General features: G+C 37.3%; 1 protein-coding gene across 12 annotated transcripts in view; it reads right to left on the bottom strand.

The window, feature by feature from the left end:
* The window catches only part of LOC127657723 (myocyte-specific enhancer factor 2D homolog), an 88,242-nt gene extending 69,614 nt beyond the window's left edge, over positions 1 to 18,628 (bottom strand). For all 12 annotated transcript variants that reach the window (XM_052146586.1, XM_052146582.1, XM_052146579.1 and 9 more), the window contains exon 1: positions 18,408 to 18,628. The gene's annotated coding sequence lies outside the window, so the exon portion shown is untranslated. The remainder of the gene's footprint in view (positions 1 to 18,407) is intronic.
* Between the last annotated feature and the right edge of the window lie 4,512 nt (positions 18,629 to 23,140).

Consider the following 23,140-nt stretch of genomic DNA (forward strand, 5'->3'; position numbering starts at 1 on the left):
GAAAGTACTGAAACTAGAGTGGAAAGCATTTTTTTTCCATTTGGGGGACATAAAAACAAATAAAATACAATATTAGCATAAAATCAGGAAGAAGGTTAATTTCAGGGATTTTGACTTGAGGTGATTGCTGAAAAACATCAGTGGAAACAGAGCAAAGCACAACACAATATCACATTGTCACATCTTTCCATATCCCCTTTCCCAGAAATGCACTGTCATAAAAGGATTCCCATACCAGAAACAGCTGTGTTCATTTGGCCTTTTAAACAACCAGACCACCAAATAAGAGAACAAGGACCGTATACACAGACCTATTCAAATTACCTGTATGAGTTGACGACTGCAGAGAAACATCATCGTTTAAAGCTTCTTCCAAAATGCTTTACATTTCAGAGTACAATGTCCCTTAGTAACAGGCAAGACTTTGCAAAATATATTCAGCATGATCCCTCTAAACAAAAAAGTATAATATTCTCATGCCCTGATGAAAGATGTTTTCATTTGTTTTCAAAAAAGCAATGTTTACAAAAGAATCAGAGTAATATCTTCTATCCTGATGCCCGCTCTTGTCATCTCTAAACTGTATTTCAAAGAGACATTGTATCTCCCTGCCTAGACAGACCATCACAGTTAAAGGTTAAGGGTCAAGAGAAGCTAGATGAGTCCTAAAAGACAACACAACCCGTATGTCTTTGTCTAAGCCCCTTCAGCTGCCACTCAAAAAGTGACAAAAAAATATAGATTTTGAATCAATTATGATCTTCAATTCAAAGATCCCGACACTGATTCTTAAAATACAAAGATCAAACTTTTACTTGAAAGTTTACTTCAGTTTTGGTTGAACTGCATAGTTTGGGCCATGTAGTTAATTTTTACATTTAACATTTTCATAATGTACGATAAGATAGATTGAAGTGAACAGAAAGGTGAGAGAGGAAGTCTTCGTCCAAATAAACACTGCAACAAAATCCGTTTTTGATTTGTTTTTGTTTTGGCTTGTTTTCCAAAATAATTATCTAAAACTCCTTTAAAACAACATACATTTTCTTTAGCAGCTATACTGCAGAAGAAAAAATTGTTATCTGACAATGTTGAATATAATATAAAAAATACAGATATTTTAAAATATCTAAAAATCCTTTAAAAAAAAAAAAAAAAAAGATGCAGTCACCCGAGAAGCAGCACATAAGATATGTAGACTTGCTTTTAGAGAATAGATCTTGAATATAAGTATATTTTGTCTTCACTGCACTCGCAGAAAAAATACACTTGTAAACAAAATACACTTATATTTAAGATACATCCTATTAAAGCAAGTCTAAATATCTTATACGTTGCTTTTCAAGTAAATTGATCTTGTTTTAAGGATTTATAGACAATTTTAAATAGAAAACACAACAAAAACACTTGATAACAATAGGATTGTTTGCAGTGAATTTCTTTACTGAATTAAACTTAATGAAAAGTATTTGATCCTCTTTAATTCAGTGAATGTAGCCCAATATTTTTGAAGGCTTATTTGTTTGTGTTTGTGAAATTAGATGAGAAACTCTCTTATTCCAACTTAGAGCATTTATATTGTGTATTAAAATCACTTTATTTTGATGAGATATTAAAATGTGCATGTACAATTTTTCGATTTGATTGTCTGACGTGATCTGGATGCCCATCAACTGTTGCTGTAGAGGGTGAGGAGAGATGGGGCTCTGTTGTTAAACAAACATATTCTCAAAAGGTATGCTATGCTATGGGAGAAGGGGCCCACACACACACACCAAAGCAAATGTGATCAGCTTCTCTAGCCATCCTACTGAACACTTCACTCATTGCAACTCTCTCAAACACACACACTTCGCAGAAACAGCTGACGTTTCAACTGGCAACAGCTGACAGGCTACAGATGGGAAGGGCACAACCTATTTAACCCTATACACCCCCAACCCCCCATTCACACACCCTGTTCTCATCCCAAAGCTTTTAACACACAGCATACACACTGGCACACCTGTTAATAGTACACAGGAACTGTGATAAACCCTTCCTCCACCACAGGATTATTTCTAATGTCTGCCTCGCTCTTTCTTTTTGTTGTCTCAGCGCAGCGAGTCTTCTTGTTCTGCCTGCATCTTTGATAACCTCAGCAAATTTTTCTGTTCAGTGTGCAGCAAGCCAACTGTTCTGATGATAACAGAGTGACGTGGGAATGAAATACCAGCCTTTTTAAGGACGTGGCTTTATTTTCCATTAGATCTGAAACGGTTACCATAACATGAGCAGCTACAGGTGTGATTGTGATATGAGGTGATACCCCCATGCACACATTACATAATATGAAAAATATTAAAAGCATTTTTGTTTGTTTTCCAAATTTTTTTGGTCCCTGTTATTGATCAAACATAAATATTGAGGTGAAAAATGCAGAACACCTAGGCGTTCGGAAGTGACTGAAATGACCACAGTAATAATTGCAGGATACTGACAATTAAAGGAATAGCTCGACCAAAAAGGACATTCTCTCATCGTTTACTCACCCTCATGCCATCCGCCATCCCAGATGTGTGCTTTCCTTTTTTTCTGCTGAACAAAAACAAAGATTTTTAGAAAAATATCTCAGCAATGTAGGTCCATATGATGCGAATGAATGATGATCAAAACTTTGAAGCTCCAAAAAGCAAATAAAAGCAGCATAAAATAATTAATTTTACTCCAGTGGTTTAATCCATATCTTCTGAAGAAATCTAGTAAATTATTTGGTGAAAACAGACCAAAATACATCTCATTTTTCGCTGTACATATTGTTATTGCGATTTCTAGGCACAATCACAATAGTGCTTGAAATCATGATCAATAAGGAGATGATTTAAAGTCAAAAATACATTTTTTTTGTCTGTTTTCATTTAAATCCAATTAGATCACTTCAGAAGACATGGATTAAACCAATGGATTTGTGTTTGATGTTTTACTTTTATGCTGCCTTAATGTGATTTTTTGAGCTTCAACAGTGTGGTCACCATTCACTTGCATTATATGGACCTAGAGGGCTGAAATATTCTTCTAAAAATCTTTGTCTGTGTTCTGCATGTGACTAAACAATGAGAGAATTTTAGTTTTTTGGGAGGGCTGTTACGATTATGAAATTCGGCCGAAAATTATTGTGATTATGACGATTAATTGTCTGTTTTAGTGCTACGGCGATTAAATGTTTTTTAGGGCTTTCGTGATTAATGGTCATATAAATTGTCAGATATTTTTAAGGTGCATGTGTGCTTCATACAAATATTTAACTTAAAATATATCAATCAAATAATAAAGTAGGGATATGATTATCTTTTAAGGCTTTAAAAACTTATGAATGACATGAAAAAAAATTAAATATCAAAATATTTTGAAATACTTAGATTTGTCTCTTTTTGGTCAACTGTAGTTTTTGTACATTTTACATTTACACTGTTGTTTTAGGAACACATATATTTGTATTATATATTTTAACATTTTATATTATATTATATTATGCAATATCAAAATAGTTCTTTCACTTTCACATGTTATTTTAATGTTCTTTGATTAAACCCACAAGCCCTTACATCTCATCAATCATTTTACCTCTCCATAGGAATATAGTAAGCGTCAGCATCCTCTGTGTCACACTGCGTGTCATTATCACTGCGTATTACGAACATTACGAACATCTCCTCTCCTCTCCTCATGTCATGCTGTATTTCTTCTAATTCCCTGTCTTCCTGTCCTGTCTATCCCCTTGTCATATGTATGTTTGTATGGACAGGTCGATGGCCAATTTCACTGGTTTACTATGTGACAATAAAGGACTACTACTACTACTACTACTATGACCAGGAATATTTGCCATTAGACTATCATTAAGTGAAGCTGGAGTGCTTGGCATTTACTATCAAAGTTTATATTTGTTCATTTTTATTTTCGCTGGAGTTTGGCACGAGCCGCTGCTAAAGGTGCACACTTGAGAAGTGTTTCACAAATTTTCCAGACTGGTGCTGATCTGGTTTTCATCTGCAGAGTAGCTCAGTGATGCTCGGAGTTCAACTAAATGACACACAAATGTGCTGTTGATGACATTTATATATTCACTTAATATTCAATTATTTGTGCATTCAAATGTGATAAGAATTTAAACCGTGCACAATAATCACAGTTATCTCAAATAACAACAGGTTAGATCAAATAACCACGAACAACTCGAGAGCGGACAGTAAATGAACATCACAAGACACACGCATACATAGGCTAAATGAAATCAAGCTCTTTAACAACTCTCAAAAACACATTTGGGTTCGGCACTTAAAAGATAAGACAAGAGAAGTAGAGGAAAACGAAAGAATGTGCTGCCCACAGCCCTCAAGATGGACTGTAGAACTGCATATGTAGCATTTGCATAATATAAACGTTGGCTTAATCCCCAAAGGAAACACAGTGGTTAAGATTCACAAAATCCTCACTGAAGGCAGCACAAGAAAAAGACTTGTAAACATTCATGGGTATTCCCCATGGAATAAAAGAAGAAGGAGAGAGCAGAGGAAAACACATCTTTTCAGTTGTCGATTAAGGTATATTTCATCCAAAAATGAGAATTCTGACTGAGGCTAATATCATCTTCTGTATTTGGAACAACATGAGGGCGAGTAGATAAATATTCATTTTTGTGAGAACTAGCCCTTTCACTCCACAAAACTACACAAAAAATTAGCACGATGTAAACTTTACACACCTCTGTGTAGAAATCTGATTGGCTGACCAGGCTTTGTTGTTCTTGTGCACAACTGCTTTCAGAGCTCCATCTTTTAGAAGCATGCACTCTCACATGAGTAAACACTCACAAACACACACAAAGTGTGTCACATTGGAAGGAGAAAGAAGGGATTTTTTTATATGTCTCTCCTCCTCCCTATCTGGCATATTTCCCAGATCTCCATACTGCTGCCTGCATCTCCTGTGATGAGAAGAGGCCAGCCAGCAATCTTCCACAAAAAACATGGCGGAGATCGGCCATACTGAGCTTCAAGAGCGAATGAGACAATATGCGCAGATGGCCTTCAACAAGAACCACAGCTGTACTGCCACAGAACTGTAGTGCCCCATGAGAACGAGACAGAGAATGGCAAGTAAATAGCACAATAAAGAAAAACAGAACTACATGTGCTGTTAGTGAGAAAAAGAAAAGCTTTGGCAAGAAATCAGATCAAAAAGGCAGAAGTACTGTAAGAAAGACAAAAGAGGAGCGAATGCAAGATGGGTGTATGGTTTCAGTTCTTGGCTCCAACGCTTGCTGTTTCAGCTGTGCAGGAGTGATGGCCAAACCTTGCTCTCACGTCACTGTAACCCCTTTAGACTGGCCATTCTCCAACACAGGCAACATTAGACTGTTCCATTGTGCAGTTTGTTTAGGGTAACAGCAACAGACACAACCTAACATGATGGTAATGACAAGACTGGATGGTTCAGTAAATCTGTCAGAGTGACCCCCATAAGCATCTGTGATTTGTTTTGTACCTTGAAAGATCTTCAAACAAGATTCACTAGTGCTGCAATACAGATCCTGTATCCTTAAATGGTGACTGAACCCATATTTTTGAATGGTCAAGATGTTAAAAGAAAACACAAAAGGAGATGTTAGGGAGAATGTTTAGGCTCAGTCACCATTCAGTTTTTGTATCTTTATTCCATACAATCAAAGTGAATGGTGATTGAGGCTAATATTCCAACATGTTGTTTATAGTGTTTCAGTTATTTGGGTACATTATTGGGTGAACTATCCCTTTTACTACTTGTTCCAGCCAGTGCTATTAGTCAGACTATACAAACATTTCAACAATCTGATGTTGTTTTCATGGGAGCATTCTTTGGGTTATGAATGCCTCATGAGTGCATTAAGCTCTTTTAACACCAGTCTCTTGAATAACCCTGAACATGAAGTAGAGCTAATCTCTTTGTTGGGTAGCACATCATTAGTAAGCCAGTTACTGACAGGAAGAACAGAGGAGCAGTTCCTGTTATTTTGGTCTTCATTTGAATGTGGGATTCGAATCATTAGGATTTTATTCTCCCTTGACTTCTTCACCACTCTGCAGAATCAGGTATGAGGTTGCCACAAATGTGTTCCCAAGGGAAATATATGCGTATGCATAGGTTACACTCAGTAAGACTGTCATGCTGACAGTGAGTTCTCTGCTTTGTTCTTAAGAAAAAGCACACAATCCCTGACATTGACAGAGAGCTAATGGTTAATCTTGCTATTAACACACATATGGAAATAAATGTAATAAAATTGTCAAATAAAACTGGACTAAAAAGGCAGGTGACTGGAAAGAACTAGACATTTAACGATTTTAAATAATAAGGCATACCGTGATAACTAACATGCACAATATTGTTATTGTGAGCACTTCAAAGTACTGTGCAAATTTCTAGATAACCTATTAACCAAATTATTTAGCTTTTCCATAAAAAAAACAACAACATTTCCAACACTCTAACTCTTACAGTAATAAGAAGACATACCAAATTACTAGGAAACTCTAAAATTCATGTTTCTTTTTCAAATAAATATTTCCCTCAAAATGTTACCATTGTTGTTGAAAATAAACCGTAATAAATTATATAAATACAAAATAGAAGCATTGGAAAGCCACCATGTCTCTTTGCAAAGTTAGCTACTTTGTGATATTTTCATTTAAAAAGTATTAGTAAAAAGCAACTAACTAAATCTTATAATTAAGAACAACTGTAAAGTTTATTTATCTTTCAACCCATTTTGTAATTCAATACAATACCGTGATGATGATGCATACCGTGATAAATGCTTCAGTAATTATCGTGATATAAACATTTTATACAGTCACATCCCTAAAAATATCTGGCTCCATATTCAATCATCAGCAGACACTTTTATCTACAATATAAGATAACAAGCAATACGTAATACAAAAGCCAACAATATCTACAGAACCAAACCGAGTTCTAAGCTAGAGAAGTTCAGCTATTGACTTAAGGCAATAAAATACAGCAAAAATATAAAACTGGCCTTGTCTAAAATATAGACACGAACAATGATGCTGTGTGGGACCAAACTGTTATGTTTAAAAACCATCCATTTATTAATAAACAAAAGATACAAAAGATTTTAAAAAATTATACTTTACACAAGTACAAATAATTTGCTTGTCCACACTGAAAGAGAAAATGCTGATGAAAGAGACACAATCACAAACAGTTCCCGAAAGCGTAGCTCAGGCTTATGATGCTTTTGGGAAATGCAAATTCTGTTGGCTACCCAGAACTATATACTAAAGACACAGAAAACCTTTTAAATGTAACTTTTTACGATCACCAATCTTAAGGAATTTAACGATTCTGGTTCCAATTCCGATACCATTAACAATTTTTATAGTACTTTTGAGAATTAAATATTTAGAAATAAGAAGTGCAATTGTTATTGGATTCAGGGCCTACTGCCCTCAGTAGTCTGGGATACATTGTCAGAAATTGAGCTACATAGTTGCAGTGCATTTAGTATGGTTTAAGCTGTTGATGGCTTTGCAGCACTGCTGAATAGCAATTCAGGAAACACTGACAGAGTATTTTAGTACGGTGTTCCATCCGCATAGGCAGAAGAATACTTGTTCGAGAAACATTAACGTAACCGAAAATCATAAAAAACAATTGGTTCTGATATTTATTTTAATCATCCTGGTACATTTTCTCCCAGTTTTCGGTTCCCGACCCTAGTGATCATGGCTGGTTAGGACAAAAACCCAGATTTACTTGAAAGAGATAGCATTTATTACTTGCCGCTTTATCGCATCATGCCTGGTTAGGAGATGTGCTGCTCTTATCTGCATTCTGTAACCATACAGTTTTTGTATGTGGATTTCAGAACCGGATTTAACTTATGTAGGTCATGGCTCTGCTAACCTCTGATCCCACATACAGTACACACATGGTGGATATTATGCAGTTGTATATTTATCCACTAACACTTTTATTCAAGAGGAAATACAGGGAAAAACCTTAATCTGAATGAAATCAATGAATAAACGGCATCGTCAAGTTCTAGAGAAACAAAATTTCCGCACAGACACACACAGAAAGGAGCAGACATTCACCATATTTAGAAGAGAACTTCTAACATGATCCTATCCATAGATTAATCCCAAACTAAAAATAAACAGAATTTGATTTAGCAGTTTCTCATCTGTTCTCCTTTTACCCAGGATGAGGTCAACACACATTGTTTTGGGGGATTTATTTAAGGTATTCAGTACTACTGATGACCTAATGGTATATTCTGAGCTCAACCAAATACTGTATGTCTGATTCATGATTTGGAAATCAATTTCGTGGGGACTATGAAAACACATCCAATCATGACAGATGCCTGGCTTCAATGTAAGCTGCTTGCATGCATTCATTAATAAAGTATTCTAGTGTTAACCAGCATCTAGGCAGCCATTTCATCACTTAGCCAATAGTGCCTTTGGTGTCTGAAAATGATTAATAGATGTTCACCTGATCTTCACATATGGACAAATTAGACCTTATTCACAGTAGGGCCAGATATTAAATTTTTGATGCGAATAAAAAAAGGCTGTGAGGAATAGACTTACCCTCTCTTCAAATCAAATCAAATCAAATCACTTTATTGTCACACTACCATGTACACAAGTGCAACAGTAGGTGAAGGTCTTGTTTGCAGTTCCGAGCAACATAGCAGTCATCACAGTGCCGAGACATATACCAATTACAATAAACAACATATTTACACAACACAATTTACATATCAAATATACACATAATTACAAAACACAATAATAATATACAATGTACGGTAAACAATACACACAATATAGAATACATATACAATAAAAGAAAAATAAAGAGTATATAAAAAATATATATACATTAGTTGTATTGAAGAGAATATAATTATGACAGTCCAGTGTGAGATAATAGATTAATAAAGTGCAGTGCTGATATATTGATCGTGAGAGATCAAGAGTTCAAAAGTCAGAATGCTTGGGGGAAGCTGTCATGTAGTCGGTGGTAGCACCTGCCTGATTGTAGCAGTGAGAGCAGCACATGACTGTCTTCAAAGACATACACTGTATAGAGGTTCAAGATCACATCAAATTTTCCCAACTTGTGCTCTTTAAAATTTCTACTGAAATTCTTTGGAAGATGCTTTTTTCAATATTTTGTTCATGGAACGATCAAAAATAGTTTAAACAACAGTACAACCCATTGTAAAGACAGTATGTCTCACAGCCCGGTTCTCACACCCATCGAAAATCAAACATGGTGCCTAGCGACATGTATTTAACCCAGAAGTTGAACCCAAAACAAAGCAGAGAAGAGCAACAACATCAACAAAAGTGTGAGTTTCATTCAGAAGTGAAAATCCCTATGCCCTATTCCCTTTAAAGACTTTATCTTTCACTGTGAGAGCTTTGGAGGGCTGAAACTCACCATTCAAGTAATTTTTACTGCAAATACTGTTTAAAGCAATCTTACAGCATGGCTACTATGATTGTTCTTCCTCCCTACCCCTTTGCAGTAGTATCAAAAGTCTTGGGCATATTATTTATCTGTTACCCTCTTTTGTTTTATTTTATGATGGAATTTGTGAAAATAGTCAAAATAAGAGCATTCATTTTTTTTATTAATTAATGAAGTTATTTTCTTATACATGTAAAGAATTACATATATAAGAAAATAACTTCATTAATTAATAAAAAAAAATGAATGATCTTATTTGGACTATTTTCACAAATTTCATCATAAAATAAAACAAAAGAGGGTAACAGATAAATATTATGGCCAAGGTTAGCACACTAGCATTAGCACTATGACTACAGCATGCAAACATTACACATGACATATAATCTACTGCATCTACAGTGCTGTGAAAAAGCATTTGCTTATTTCTTTTGTTTTTATCTCATCCTAAATTGATTCAAAAATTCTAACAAAATCTAACATAAAACAAACGCAACCTGAACAAACACAAAATAAAGTTTTAAATGATAATGTTAATTATTGAAGCAAAAAAGTTATCCAATACCAACTGGGCCTGTCTGAAAAAGAAATGATGAGGAAAAAGATGATTGAAATACATCCATCTGGGAAGGGTTACAAAGCTATTTCAAAGGCTCTGGGGCTCCAAAGAACACAGTGTGAGCCATAATCTCCAAATGGAGAAAACTTGGCACAGTATTGAACCTTCCCAGAAGTGGACGACCTTCCAAAATTCCTCCAAGACCACAGCGACGACTCATCCAGGAAGTCACAAAAAGCCAAGGACAACATCCAAGGAACAGTAGGCCTCTCTCGCATCAATAAAGGTCACTGTTTATGACTCCACTATCAGAAAGACGCTCACCAAAAATGCCATCCATGGAAGAGTGGCGAGACGAAAACAACTGCCAACCCAGAAAAACATTAAGGCTCATCTGAATTTCGCCAAAACACACCTTGATGATCCTCAAACTTTTTGTTAGAATGGTCTAAGGATTGAGGAGTCGAAAGTGGAACTGTTCGGAAGACAGGGGTCCCATTACATCTGGTGTAAATCAAACACAGAATTCCACTAAAAGAACATCATACTTCTGGACAGGTGTGGGGATGCTTTGCTGCTTCAGGGCCAGGGCGACTTGCAATAATTGAGGGAAACATGAATTTTGCACTCTAGCAGAAAATCCTATAGGAGAATGTCTGTTCATCAGTCCATGAGTTGAAGCTCAAGTGCAAATGGACTATGCAGCAAGACAAGACGAAATGCTAGAAGAAGACATAATCACCAGAAAATAACAGGAGACGAAGGTAAAAACAACAACAGTGGGGGCCTGGGTAGCTCAGTGGTAGACGCTGGCTGGAGTCGCTAGTACGAATCCCAGGGCATGCTGAGTGACTTCAGCCAGGTCTCCTAAGCAACAAAATTGACACGGTTGCTGGGGAGGGAACAGTCACATGGGGTACACTCCTCACGGTCGCTATAATGTGGTTAGTTCTCGTGGTGCGCGTGGTGAGTTGAGGGTGTATGCCTTGTTGGATAGCGTGAAGCCTCCACACACACTATGTCTCCGTGGCAATGTGCTCAACAAGCCACGTGATAAGATGCGCAGGTTGATGGTCTCAGATGTGGAGGCAGCTGGGATTCATCCTCTGCCACCCAGACCACGTGACCATGTATTTAGTTACAAAATTGCAAAATTGCACATTGTGCAAGCAATAACTTATTGTGTCCTTCTAAAGCTTCTGACCAAAGCATCATTTGAAAAACCTGGACCTGCCTGCTAAAATGTCAAATCCTAATTTTAAAAATGCACAACGATGATTACTTGTCAAAACCCATCCTGATCTCATCTTGTCTCGGTGGAAAAGGGTTACCCTCATCTTCAGTGGTCTCTTTTCACACTGCCCATTACCTTAATTGATGTTTAACCCTTAGATCAGCAGATGATGGTGCAATTAAGAGCTTGCAGAGATTAACACAGAGAAGAAGGTCTGTGCTCTTTCTGATGAGCTTCAGCCCTTCAAGACCCTACTCCACCAACTGCACAGCCAGAAAGAACACGGAGGTCATTTTAAAGTGGAAAGGGAAGGGAAGGTTTCTTTCTTGAGATCCTTAATCTAATCAGCAGTGCTACGACCTTAAAATGGATTTGTTTTAAATTAGATGTTGGCCAATATCAGATGCTGCTGATCAAGGACAATATTATAACTGATTGCGTAAAATGTTTTTCTAAAAACTGTGGGTGACACCTAGCCTGACAAATAACATTGTACAGTACACATGCTATAGAGATGTGCAAGAAAGGTTGACTAGTCGCGCAACAGCTGACTAGTCGGTTATTGAGGTTGACTAGTCATTTTTTAAGTAATAAAAAATAAATATTTAAAACTTTTTTTTTTTTTTTTTATTGTAATATTTTAAAACAGTGTGTTAATACTGGAATTACATTTTAAATATTTGTAATCACAAATACCATTACAATTAGTATATTAAAAATATAATTTTAATAAATCTGACGGTTTACCTCATATTTGCTGCAGGCGTTAACTGTCACATCATGGAAAACGCTGTGTGGGCAAGTTCCACAAAAGTGGGAACTGATGCAGTACAATGCAATATTTGCAAAATAATGTCAATAATGCTTAGAATGTCAAGGATGTGAGCTCTGAGTCAGGGACACAATCTTCATCTAGTGTTTCAGAAGCGAAAGAGGCCAAGCGATAACGGCCGTCAATTGCTGTGTTCTTTTGGTTTGGGGGGGGGATACAAGCACACTTAGCAGACCCACAGAGCTGGAGATACAGTATATTACAAAGATCACTGCATGGACCTGGCCCAAAACCTTCTCCATTCCAAGACAAGAGAGTGTTTTCTGCGTCAGGTGTCAACAGGTTTCTCTCACGTTGCCTTTCTAAACATATACACATGAATGATTAAGCCATTTTTGTCTGTGAAATATCTAGATTATTTTTTATTATTTACTGCTTGTGTGTTTTTGTGCTTGTGGTTTTTTTTCATCTTGATTTTATCATAAAAAAAAAATATTATCTCTCAGTGGATAACAAGCTGGCATTTAAAACACATTTCATTTGAATGTTGTGTGGCCTGTGTTAAAAATTCAGTTCAGTTCTTTATTTTAAATGCACTGATAAATATTATTTTTTCCATATATATATATATATTTTTATATATATATATATATACCTATTAATTTATTATAGTGATAATTTGAAACACTGACATTCGGCCTATATTGTCTAAGAGTAAGGTATGCTAACCTTTATAATTGCATTTTTCGTAGGGTTGTTTTAGTAAAGTTTTATTTCTATGTTTAGATTTTTTTAAGTGTAGCAGTGATAATAAAAAAACACATTAAATAATTTATTAGCTGGTAAATACAAAACCACTGAGACTACTTGAATGTCTCTGGACATGTTTTTTTTTATATTTTATTGTGCATTTATGTGTTTTCTTTTTTTTCTAAACAAGTTAATACAACTTGTTTAGAAAAATTAAAACTCTTAAATTAATTTATTAAGAATGCATGTAGCCTAAAGTATGTAGCCTACATTGTGGCCCTTCTCTTTAGTCACTTGCTTTCCAGCAAGACATGACGCAATAGACCAATGCTTTGGCAATGTCACCGCTTATATCAAATACAAGTGGTGGCAAAAACCATGCGTAAAAAGTAAACGTTTATCGGATTACATAGTTGAAAAATGACTCTGAGGGCTCTAGTTGACTGCTGTGGCTTCAAGCCATCGACAGAGCTGACTGGACTGAGATCATTTCAACTCACAACTTTGCAGCAAACATGTATAGCGAACATGGTTACATGTTTGTTATTAACTAATTTTAATTGTATCGCTAAGAATATGTTTGTATTTATGATGGTTTTGTGTTATACTTTTGTTTATTCATCTAATCTGTCAAATCTAACACAACAGTCAGCGGGCTTTCTCCCAAAACTTACTGCACATGCGCTGACATTTTTGTAAACAAGAGGATTGGATTATACCTTATTCACAGTAGCGCCAAATTTTTTTATGGAAATGAAGCTGTGAGGGATAGACTTACCATCTCTTCTACACTCACCTAAAGGATTATTAGGAACACCTGTTCAAGTTCTCATTAATGCAATTATCTAATCAACCAATCACATGGCAGTTGCTTCAATGCATTTAGGGGTGTGGTCCTGGTCAAGACAATCTCCTGAACTCCAAACTGAATATCAGAATGGGAAAGAAAGGTGATTTAAGCCATTTTGAGCATGGCATGGTTGTTGGTGCCAGACGGGTACATGTATATTAAAGAAAGAAAAGGATGTATTTTCATATTATGTGTATTATTTATATTATAGTATTTATATTAATATTACTTATGCATATTTTTACATACTAATTCAAATTGACTGATTCACAGGGCAGAGAAAATACATGTACAGATCAGACAGAGCTCCAGAGAGATGGAGATGACAGATGTAACAGGTGTTTAATGGTTCTCTTCTTCATGCAGTAGGTTCTCTTAACCCAGAGAAGTTCTGGTAGCAGTTTACACAAAGCATTTTTGCTGTGTCAGCCTTTCTTGTCAAAGGTTCTGTAATATGATATGAGGTGAGCAATATGAAAGTTGGCAAAACTAGATTGCTTTGATGTTGCGCACTTGCAATGTTGACAGCTTTCTTTTGTTGATTATAAACAAGAGCGATAATTTTATCACATCACTCGCTTGCAGAGATGTGGTACAATGCCATTCGCACATTGAATCTTAAGTTCAGTAAATATGTGACAAATTTACTTGTGACTTTCTCTGCACATGCTTCCTTGAAACTCAACAAGTGTTCAGTGAGGTTCACGGGAGAGGGAGAGAAGGATGTGGGAGAGCTGATTTACTTGCGCAGGTTCTGGAATTACAGTTTGCAGCTATATGTTAAAGTGAATAAAAGTATGCAATAATTCCCTGCATTCTGAACGTGGATGTTGCTGGAACATGCTGATTTTAAGACCCTGCGGGTATCCTGCTTCTCCATTGCAGGACACACTCACGTTGGACTGCTATACGGTGACGTCACTGTAATTACGTGTGTGTGTTTGTAGTGGGGTCCCTTTTGTTTCATAGTACCAGCCCCATTCAACAGCATGCACAGTAAAAAGCGCAAAGATGACTGGTCTAGCAAGCATTACGTTGCGTAAAGTATATTAACGACATCTCAGCAGCAGCGCTCATAATTTAGCAGCAGCGGTGTTCTGTTCTATTTTTTTTATTTTGTTTATACAACAATGTATGAATTTTACTAGTTTTTGAATGACCGTCAAAGGATACATGCTCTGGTCTAAAGCACTGGAGGGTATAGTTACTGCATTTATCAGCAGAGGCTAACAGGGCCTGCGAACCAGCTAATTCCACCCCAATGTGTCAAACATAAAAGGAGATATTTTAAAGGTAAAAAAAAGGGATAGTTCACCCTAAAATGAAAATTCTCATCATTTGCTCACCCTCATGCCATCCCAGATGTGTAGGACTTTCTTTCTTCTGCAGAACACAAACAAAGATTTTAAGAATGGTAAATGGTCTGCACTTATTTAGCGCTTTTTTTAACCTTAGCAGTTTTCAAAGCGCTTTACACTGTGACTCATTCACCCATGCACACAAACACTCACACACCAATGACGGCAGAGGTGCCATGCAAGGCTCTAGCCTGCCATTGGGAGCAACTTGGGGTTCAGTGTCTTGCCTAAGGACACTTCGGCATGTGGTGTCATGTGGGCCAGGAATCGAACCGCCAACCCTGCGATTAGTGGCCAACCTGCTTTATGAATGATGCCCAAAATTCTGAAGGCCCAAATATCACATAAAGGCTACATAAAAGTAATCCAGACAACTGCAGTGGTTTAAACAATGGGCATAATTTATATAACACAAGCAGAACAATTTTTGTGTAAAGCCGGTCTGATATAAATTTTCATATTCATGAAAGTTTTCATATTTTCAAAATGTTAGTTGGTACGAACGAAATTTACACCTGCTCCCGACCATGTATAAATCGTGTTCAAGACAACCAATGTGTGGTGTTCTTTCAGACAAACTGCCATGACTACATTTTGATAGAAGTGAAATTAAATAAGTAAAGAAAACATTTACTAATAATTAAATGATTAAAATTAACATAAAAAAATGGCACAAATTATTCAAAAAAATTAAAAAAGCTTTGTTTTCTTTTTAATCCATAGCCGATATAATTATTTAGAAACATTTCTTTACTGCTTGAATTAATTTTTTCAAAGTAGCCTATAATTTTTCCCAACTTTGCTTATTGTTTTTCCAGCAGAAGTGCTTGATTTTTCTCGAAGAAATGAATGCCATCTAACGTGACTGGTTGGACAGTTTTTTTATTTGACATGCGCTCTACAATTTTGGTTTTATAATTTAGTGTAGACATGGCTAAATCCCATTCAGTTGATAATGTATGGTCCATGCTAATGCTGTTAAATTCATGATTAAACATTGCGGGCTGTCGCATACACAATACAATGGATAATAAATAAAACTCTAATATCTTACTGTGTTTCAGACCTTCACCAGGCATTATATTATTATACAGCTTTAATAGAATGAGGTGTACATTTCTTATCACGCAGTGAAGATTTTGCTTTACCGCGATATAGACAACAATCCATAATGTATACCGGTTGCCAAATTTCTACTAGTTTATTATGCATACCATTAAATATTCTACCCCTACACACATCTTGGATGGCATAAGGGTGACTAAATGATGAGAAATTTTTCATTTCGGAGTGAACATTCCCAAGGGTACGTTCAATAATTGTTTTATGCACATTGTCTTGGACTTACACTGATACCTAGAGGAGTGGATGCAGCATCATTTAAACACAATAGTTTTCAGTTACAGATGCCATAGTAGAAATTCACTATTCACAGTCAGCCAGGATTAATTTGATCCACAAATGAAAGTTTCCAAAAAAATTTTGCTCAAAGCACTCATGAACTGCAATGGCCATCAAGATTTTCATTGATTATACTTTTGGGTCCTTTTTCAAGCTTTAAAGTGAGTCGCTAAGTCCCATTATTAAAAAAGAAAAGAAAAAAAGAATCTGTATATTCTATAAAGTATCTCCTTTGTATTCCACCAAAACAAAAAAGAGAAAGTCATATAGGTTGAAACAACGTGAGGGTGGGTATATTATGACAGAAATTGCATTTTTGGGAGAAGTATTCCTTGAAAAAGTGTAGCCAGAGAGTATTTTGTCTAGACAGAAGTGTTTCACACAATAAGAACAAAATAATTTAAAGGCCTATTTTCACAGTAAGTAGAAGACCTTTGACACTTTAAAGACCACATTTAATAAAAGATAAAACATAGTTGTAGTCATTATTTTGTTTATGTGGGAAACTAAATAAGGGACTCTGAGATCCAGAATGAATAGTCGTTATTTTGACCCCATGATGTTGAACACATCACCATAGGTGATCAAGGGAATGTAGATGAAGACCTGTTCTACCCAGCATACCAGACAGCAGCTACATTATGCACAGCTGTTATCCTCATTCTGCCAGCAAAGATATGGGCTAGTTTTGCACCATCCTGCCTTCTTTTAATGGCATTTAGTGTTCATGTTCCTTCACAACAAATACATCCAACCAAGCAACCACAGTGCATAACGCTATTCATTTCCATGCATGGAAGTCTCAAATGTTCCAATTAGCAAGCAGCATCATTCATGACACAAACCGGACTGTTTACAGGATGCTTTTTGTCATTTTCAGAAGACTCTTAGGAGGCATTATAAAACATCAGTAGTCTGTTCTCTCTGTGTCTGTTATTGGTACCCCAGGTGGGAGGACATAACAGCATTGAGTCCCTGGAGATTGAGACACCCAGCTGGGAGTCACGACAGCACTGTACCTGTCTGCATGACCCAAGACATTCAGCTCGTATTGAGATGCAGCCTATAAACAAAGTCACTTTTCACTGACAACTCAGCCTTTGAAAACTTTAGGCCAAAATATTTATACAGGAGAATGAGGTCACACTTTTCTTTGAATGCCAAACGAGAATAACAATGGACCTGAAAGTATTTCTACAGATGAACAAACGTTAAAACAAAAGGGTTAAAGAGCACAAATACACCAAAGCACATGTTGCTATAGCCTACCAGAGAGAGAGAGAGAGAGAGAGAGAGAGAGAGAGAGAGAGAGAGAGAGAGAGAGAGAGAGAGAGGAGGGAGAGTGTTGTCGCAGAACTGCGTAGGTTAAACCAAACTTTCTTTAGAGTCCGTGAGCAGGATCAACCAAACATGATATGCGAGTGATTGGCTTCAGAGCTGAAAAATTAAGTCCACTCTAACAAACATCTATTATCCCTCCCCCCTAAACTCTCGCATCAGTAAATGATACATACACAACACAACATAACACATGCTATTCTGTAGATTACTGCACTGTGACTGCTTAAAAATCACACTGACATTTCAGACAGCGACTAAATCTGACAGCCCGTCAGAAGCACCACAACCACGAATACCGTCATCTCTCAGTAAGTCACGATTTCAAGCAATCCACCAAGGATGAGGAAGGCATTTATTCATTAATTGTGACACCAATTGATTATTAAAAGCCATGTCTGAACCGCCATATCTCACCCTTTCAGGCGCGAGTGGTCCCCCTCTGATGCAGTATAAAAGGCGCATACAACAAATCGCGTGCGATAGAAAGCGAAAGAACCTGAATTTTAGCGATCAGATGTTATTTTTTTTTTTTGTTCTTTAGTCATTCAGAGAGGTGACGGCGGCGGATAATTCGGCACTGTCAGACCTTCAGTTGGACGAGAAGAATGACTTACCCGGAGTAGCTACTAGATCCACATCTGTGCGATAAACACCAGATTTCCTACGGCCCGAATACACGTGAAATAATTGTAATAAAGATCAAACCAACCAAAGAAATAAAAAGCGCCGAACAGATGTCAGCAATAATGTGTGCAATCCTTAACTCCCCTTCGGGGTTATTATTTTGCCCGTACAGTCAAAACCTCCATGTACGAAGTGTCCTTTCCACCATGACTGGCAATGCACTACGATGGACAGATATCTGACCAATCAGAGACGAGCTTTGAGTGTTTTGCCCAATCGTGGACTTCTGTATGTGGAAGCAAAATGAGTGGGCGGGGTTAAGGTAGAAGGAAGAGATCACGCTGAAGTGGTTTATGTATTCATCCGCCTCCCCATCTTAATGAAAAAATCCTGTCAAATTCCTTTCCGTGTTTACATTTTAGAGCGGCAAGGTAATACTTTATTTTTTATTTGACCGGACTGTATGTATGAAATACTCTGAATATATATGTCGCGATAAATAAAAGCCTTTAGTGCATTGAATTGGCACGCTATATTAAAAACATATTGTATTATTTATCAGATGTACACGATTCAGTAGGTTACGTCAGCAAGCACATTGTGTTTTTTTCCCCCCAATGCACGTAATACGTGAATCAAACATAACTGGAACTGCATTTATGCATTATATTCACATAATTTGACTTAACTACAAAAGGCATCCATGCTAAAATGAATTATTCATGAAAATAACCAAATATAATATATCTATGTATATTTTGACCTAGATTGGTTCCGAGAAAGAAACATGGAGAACCATTTAAAATCATGGAAGGTCCTATATTTCGTGGAGGAATATAGTGTTTACAGTAAACTGAGTGCAGTAAGTGAGTTTAAAGTGAGTTAAAACTGCCGGTGTGCTGATTTAATTGAAACATTTGGGAATGCATTTAACACGTTTAGAAATAACACGAGAACTTAATTAAAAAAATATATAATAATAATATATATATATATATACACTTGCGACATATTCGGATCAGAATTGGGTGCGTCACCGTGATGGAGGAACACTTAAAGTTACAGGACTCTTGAAAAACAAAACTCAATAGGTCTGTGTCTTAAAATTAGATTTAACACAGTTTAATTGTACCTTGCGAAGAAGAGTTTCTGAAATCATATAGAACATTGAGTAAATAAGGTGCTTTTATGAATATGTAAATTTTCTGTACATAAAATAAGTATTTTCTGATAAGATGTGCTTTCATCGAGATCATTGTAGAATGTCTCATAGCATTTCTCCAAAAAGTGCGTGACTTTGTGGCTTTATATTGTATATTTAGTAATTAGGGCTAGGAAAATTAACGTGTTCATTTCTGCAATTATTATTTATTGTTTACCACATTTATGTGGTTTGTGTGGAGCTGTGCACTATTATCCATTATGCGTGACGTATGGAAGCCCAGGAGTGCAATTAAAAAATTATGAATGAATAATTTATCAATCTATTAATTTGAAGATACAAATGTGAATAAATAAACACATTTGTAAATGGGCAAATAAATAGACACATTTAAATGTACTTATATTTAGCAATAAACCAGCACATTAATAAGTCATTTTTAAATGCACCTTTTAAATTGCATTTTAAAAAGCATTTGGTCATTTCTTTTCTTCATCCATTTACCAGTTGTTTTTCCTCATCCATTTTCCAGTTGCTTTTCTTCATTGTTTGTCTTTTCTTTTTCCATTTGTCAGTCCTTATCTGCTGAAACCAAGGATTGCCAATTAAAAAAGAATGAAGGAATAAATTATCAATCTATTATTTTGAAATTAAAAACTTGAATAAATAAGTCAATTTATAAATGGACAAATAAAAAGACATGTATAAATGCGTATATTTAATGAATTTAACAATACAATTGTGCATTAATAAATCATATGCCACCATTGGTGTGTGAATGTGAGTGTGGATGGGTGATTGGGACACAGTGTAAAGCGCTTTGGTAACCTCTAAGGTTAATAAAAAAGCGCTATATAAGTGCAGACCATTTACCATTTACCATATGTTTAAAATGTCATTAAATGTAGCAATAAATGAGTACATTAATGAGCCTTTTAAATGCACTTTAAAAGCACTTTTTAAATATCATTTTAAAAAGGTATTTGGCAATTGCTTTTCTTAATGAATTTGTTTATTGCTTTTCCTCATCCATTTGCCAACGCCTTTTCTTATTATTTTTTTCTATCCTTTTCTTTCTCCAACTGAGAATCAAGTTTTAAAAAAAATGTCATTGGACTGTTGTCTCTTGGGAGTATCCAATGAACAATTGACTCAGCTATAAGTTAATGGTGACTCGTTCACTGTTGCTGTGAAATGCTTAATGCGGCCCTACCAGAGTGTGCACAGTGAGACGTGTCCGTGATGGGAGCTGGTAATCGTGATGCTGTGAACAGCCTCTCGACCCATGCCCTGAACTGAAACACACGCAGCAACTGCCATTTGCCTCACCCTACTTCACCGATTGAGGTACCGATCTAATGAAGAATACCGCCAGATCTTGTACTAAAGCAATTGCTTCTCTGCACTGCACCCGTTTCATTACTGTATGACTGCTCTCTCTGCCATATTTGAAAACAAAGCCTGTATACTGTACCTTCTGTGCATTGCACTGTGAGATCAACCATGAGCACTGAGACACAATGAAACTTTGCTAAACTGTTTCTGTTTATAAAGCTTAATAAAGTGTTACCTTTTTTTTTTTCTTGTGGAAAATGTCTGACCTAAATCTTGGACATTTTACCTCAAACATCTTTGTTATTTGCCATTATCTGTGTCAATTAAATTTGTCCTATAACATAATCAATTCAGGAACAAGTCAATTGTAAATTCATTCAAATTTCAAAATGATAAATCCATTTGACCCAGACTACAATTGTAAAAGAGGAATGTGATATAAGAATGTGTACATTGTGTATTTACATTGTGTATTTACTGTGTATATAGCTATTGTCAGTGAATAAACATCTTTATGAAGATTAGCACAACAAAAGGTGAAGCACAATTTTTATATGCAACATTTTAAACAGATATACACAGCAGGTTGGTGTGGAAAATACATATATTTTTTAATTTACATTTGAAAGAGACACTTTCATAATACACATAAATAATACATAACATTAGTTTAAACACAACCATTTGTTCCACAAAAGTGTGCTCGCTTGCCTTCTCTGTATCCTCAGCTGACCGTCATTCCGAGAGTCTGCCTTTTCTCGATCATACACAGGCAATTATTTTAATAAATATAAAATATTTAAAGATGTACATCATTCAGATCATACAGTATTTTTTAAATGAATTGATATAACTGAAAGGGGATGTGTGTTTTCTTCTGTATAAGTTCTGGAAAGTCCATCAGCTTTCTCCAGTGACTCGAGCCGTTGCCCTTGCTCACCTCCGTCGCATGCCTTCAGTTTGGGGCGTGGATCGGGAGGCTGGTTCTGTTCACAGCATCACAATTACCAGCTCTCATCCTTGACACGTATTACTGTGCACGCTCAGGTAGGGCTGCACATTTCGATCAAATTGGTGAAGGGCGCAAGGTGCAAGCGGAACACCTGGTCAGTTGTGTCGCGTTACGAGTTCTACCGGCTCGGACCTGACAAAACACGGGACAAGACCGACTCAAACCTCAGATTGTAAAACCTGGCAAAGGTATTGGGTGTTGCCCAGCCCGCTGCTCTGCAGATTTCTGCTAGGGAGGTGCCATGGCTCAGTGCCCACGAGGATGCCACACTTCTAGTAGAGTGTGCTCGAAACCGCAAGGGGGCGGGCATGGCCTGGGTGTGATAGGCTAAGGCAATAGCATCAACGACCCAGTGGGCTAACCTCTGTTAGGAGACAGTGTTCCCTTTCCGCTGTCCGCCGAAGCAGACAAAGAGCTGCTTAGAACATCTAAAGCTCTGCATGCGGTCCATATATCCTGCAGGAGTAGAAACACTGACTGAGCTACGCATCTCTGCGGGTCTTCGGCTTGGGAAGAACACCAATTCGTGAACAAGCGCCACTTTAAGGCATAGAGTTGCCTGGTGGAGGGAGCTCTGGCTTGGTTGATCGTGTCTACGACAGCAGGTGGACTAGATCTTCTGCCCCATGTTGAAACAAGCGGTGGTGGATTGTGGTTTGATTACAACTGGAGTCCACCAATGCTTGGTGAGTACCCCCCTTGATTCTTACCGGTATCCGGTATGCTCCGGCTCGGTCGGTGGCAGCCTGTGGGACGTCAGGGATCCGGACCACATTCCCCAGCTCCATCACGGGGCATTGATCCCGAGAGTGCCCCGGATCCCCGCAACCCCAACAGGCCGGCCCAGACGCTACGCCCGCACCTGTGTTGGCGGACACTTCCACCTGAGGGGGAGGGCGGCGGGATGCTGAAGAGGAGGGGGGGTGTGTCCACCACCTTGCGCGGGGAACTGGTCGCGTTGGTGGAGCTCCTCGTCTCCGCGGGGCAGGAATGGGCTCTGGAGAGAGTGCAGAGTGAGAGGGAGGAGGGGAACACACAAGAAGACGGGAGAGAGAGAGAGGGAGAAAAGGGCTCTTCCGCCCTCGGGTACGCCACCAAATGGTCCTCTGCAAGCTGGACAGCTTCCGCCAGCGACGGCAGGTGGTGGCACTGGACCCATTCTGCTGTCTCCTTCGGCAGACCATGAATCAGCTGCTCCAGTACCACCTGTTCGA

This window comes from Xyrauchen texanus, chromosome 17 (assembly GCF_025860055.1).
Source record: "Xyrauchen texanus isolate HMW12.3.18 chromosome 17, RBS_HiC_50CHRs, whole genome shotgun sequence".
NCBI classification, from domain to species: Eukaryota; Metazoa; Chordata; class Actinopteri; order Cypriniformes; family Catostomidae; genus Xyrauchen; species Xyrauchen texanus.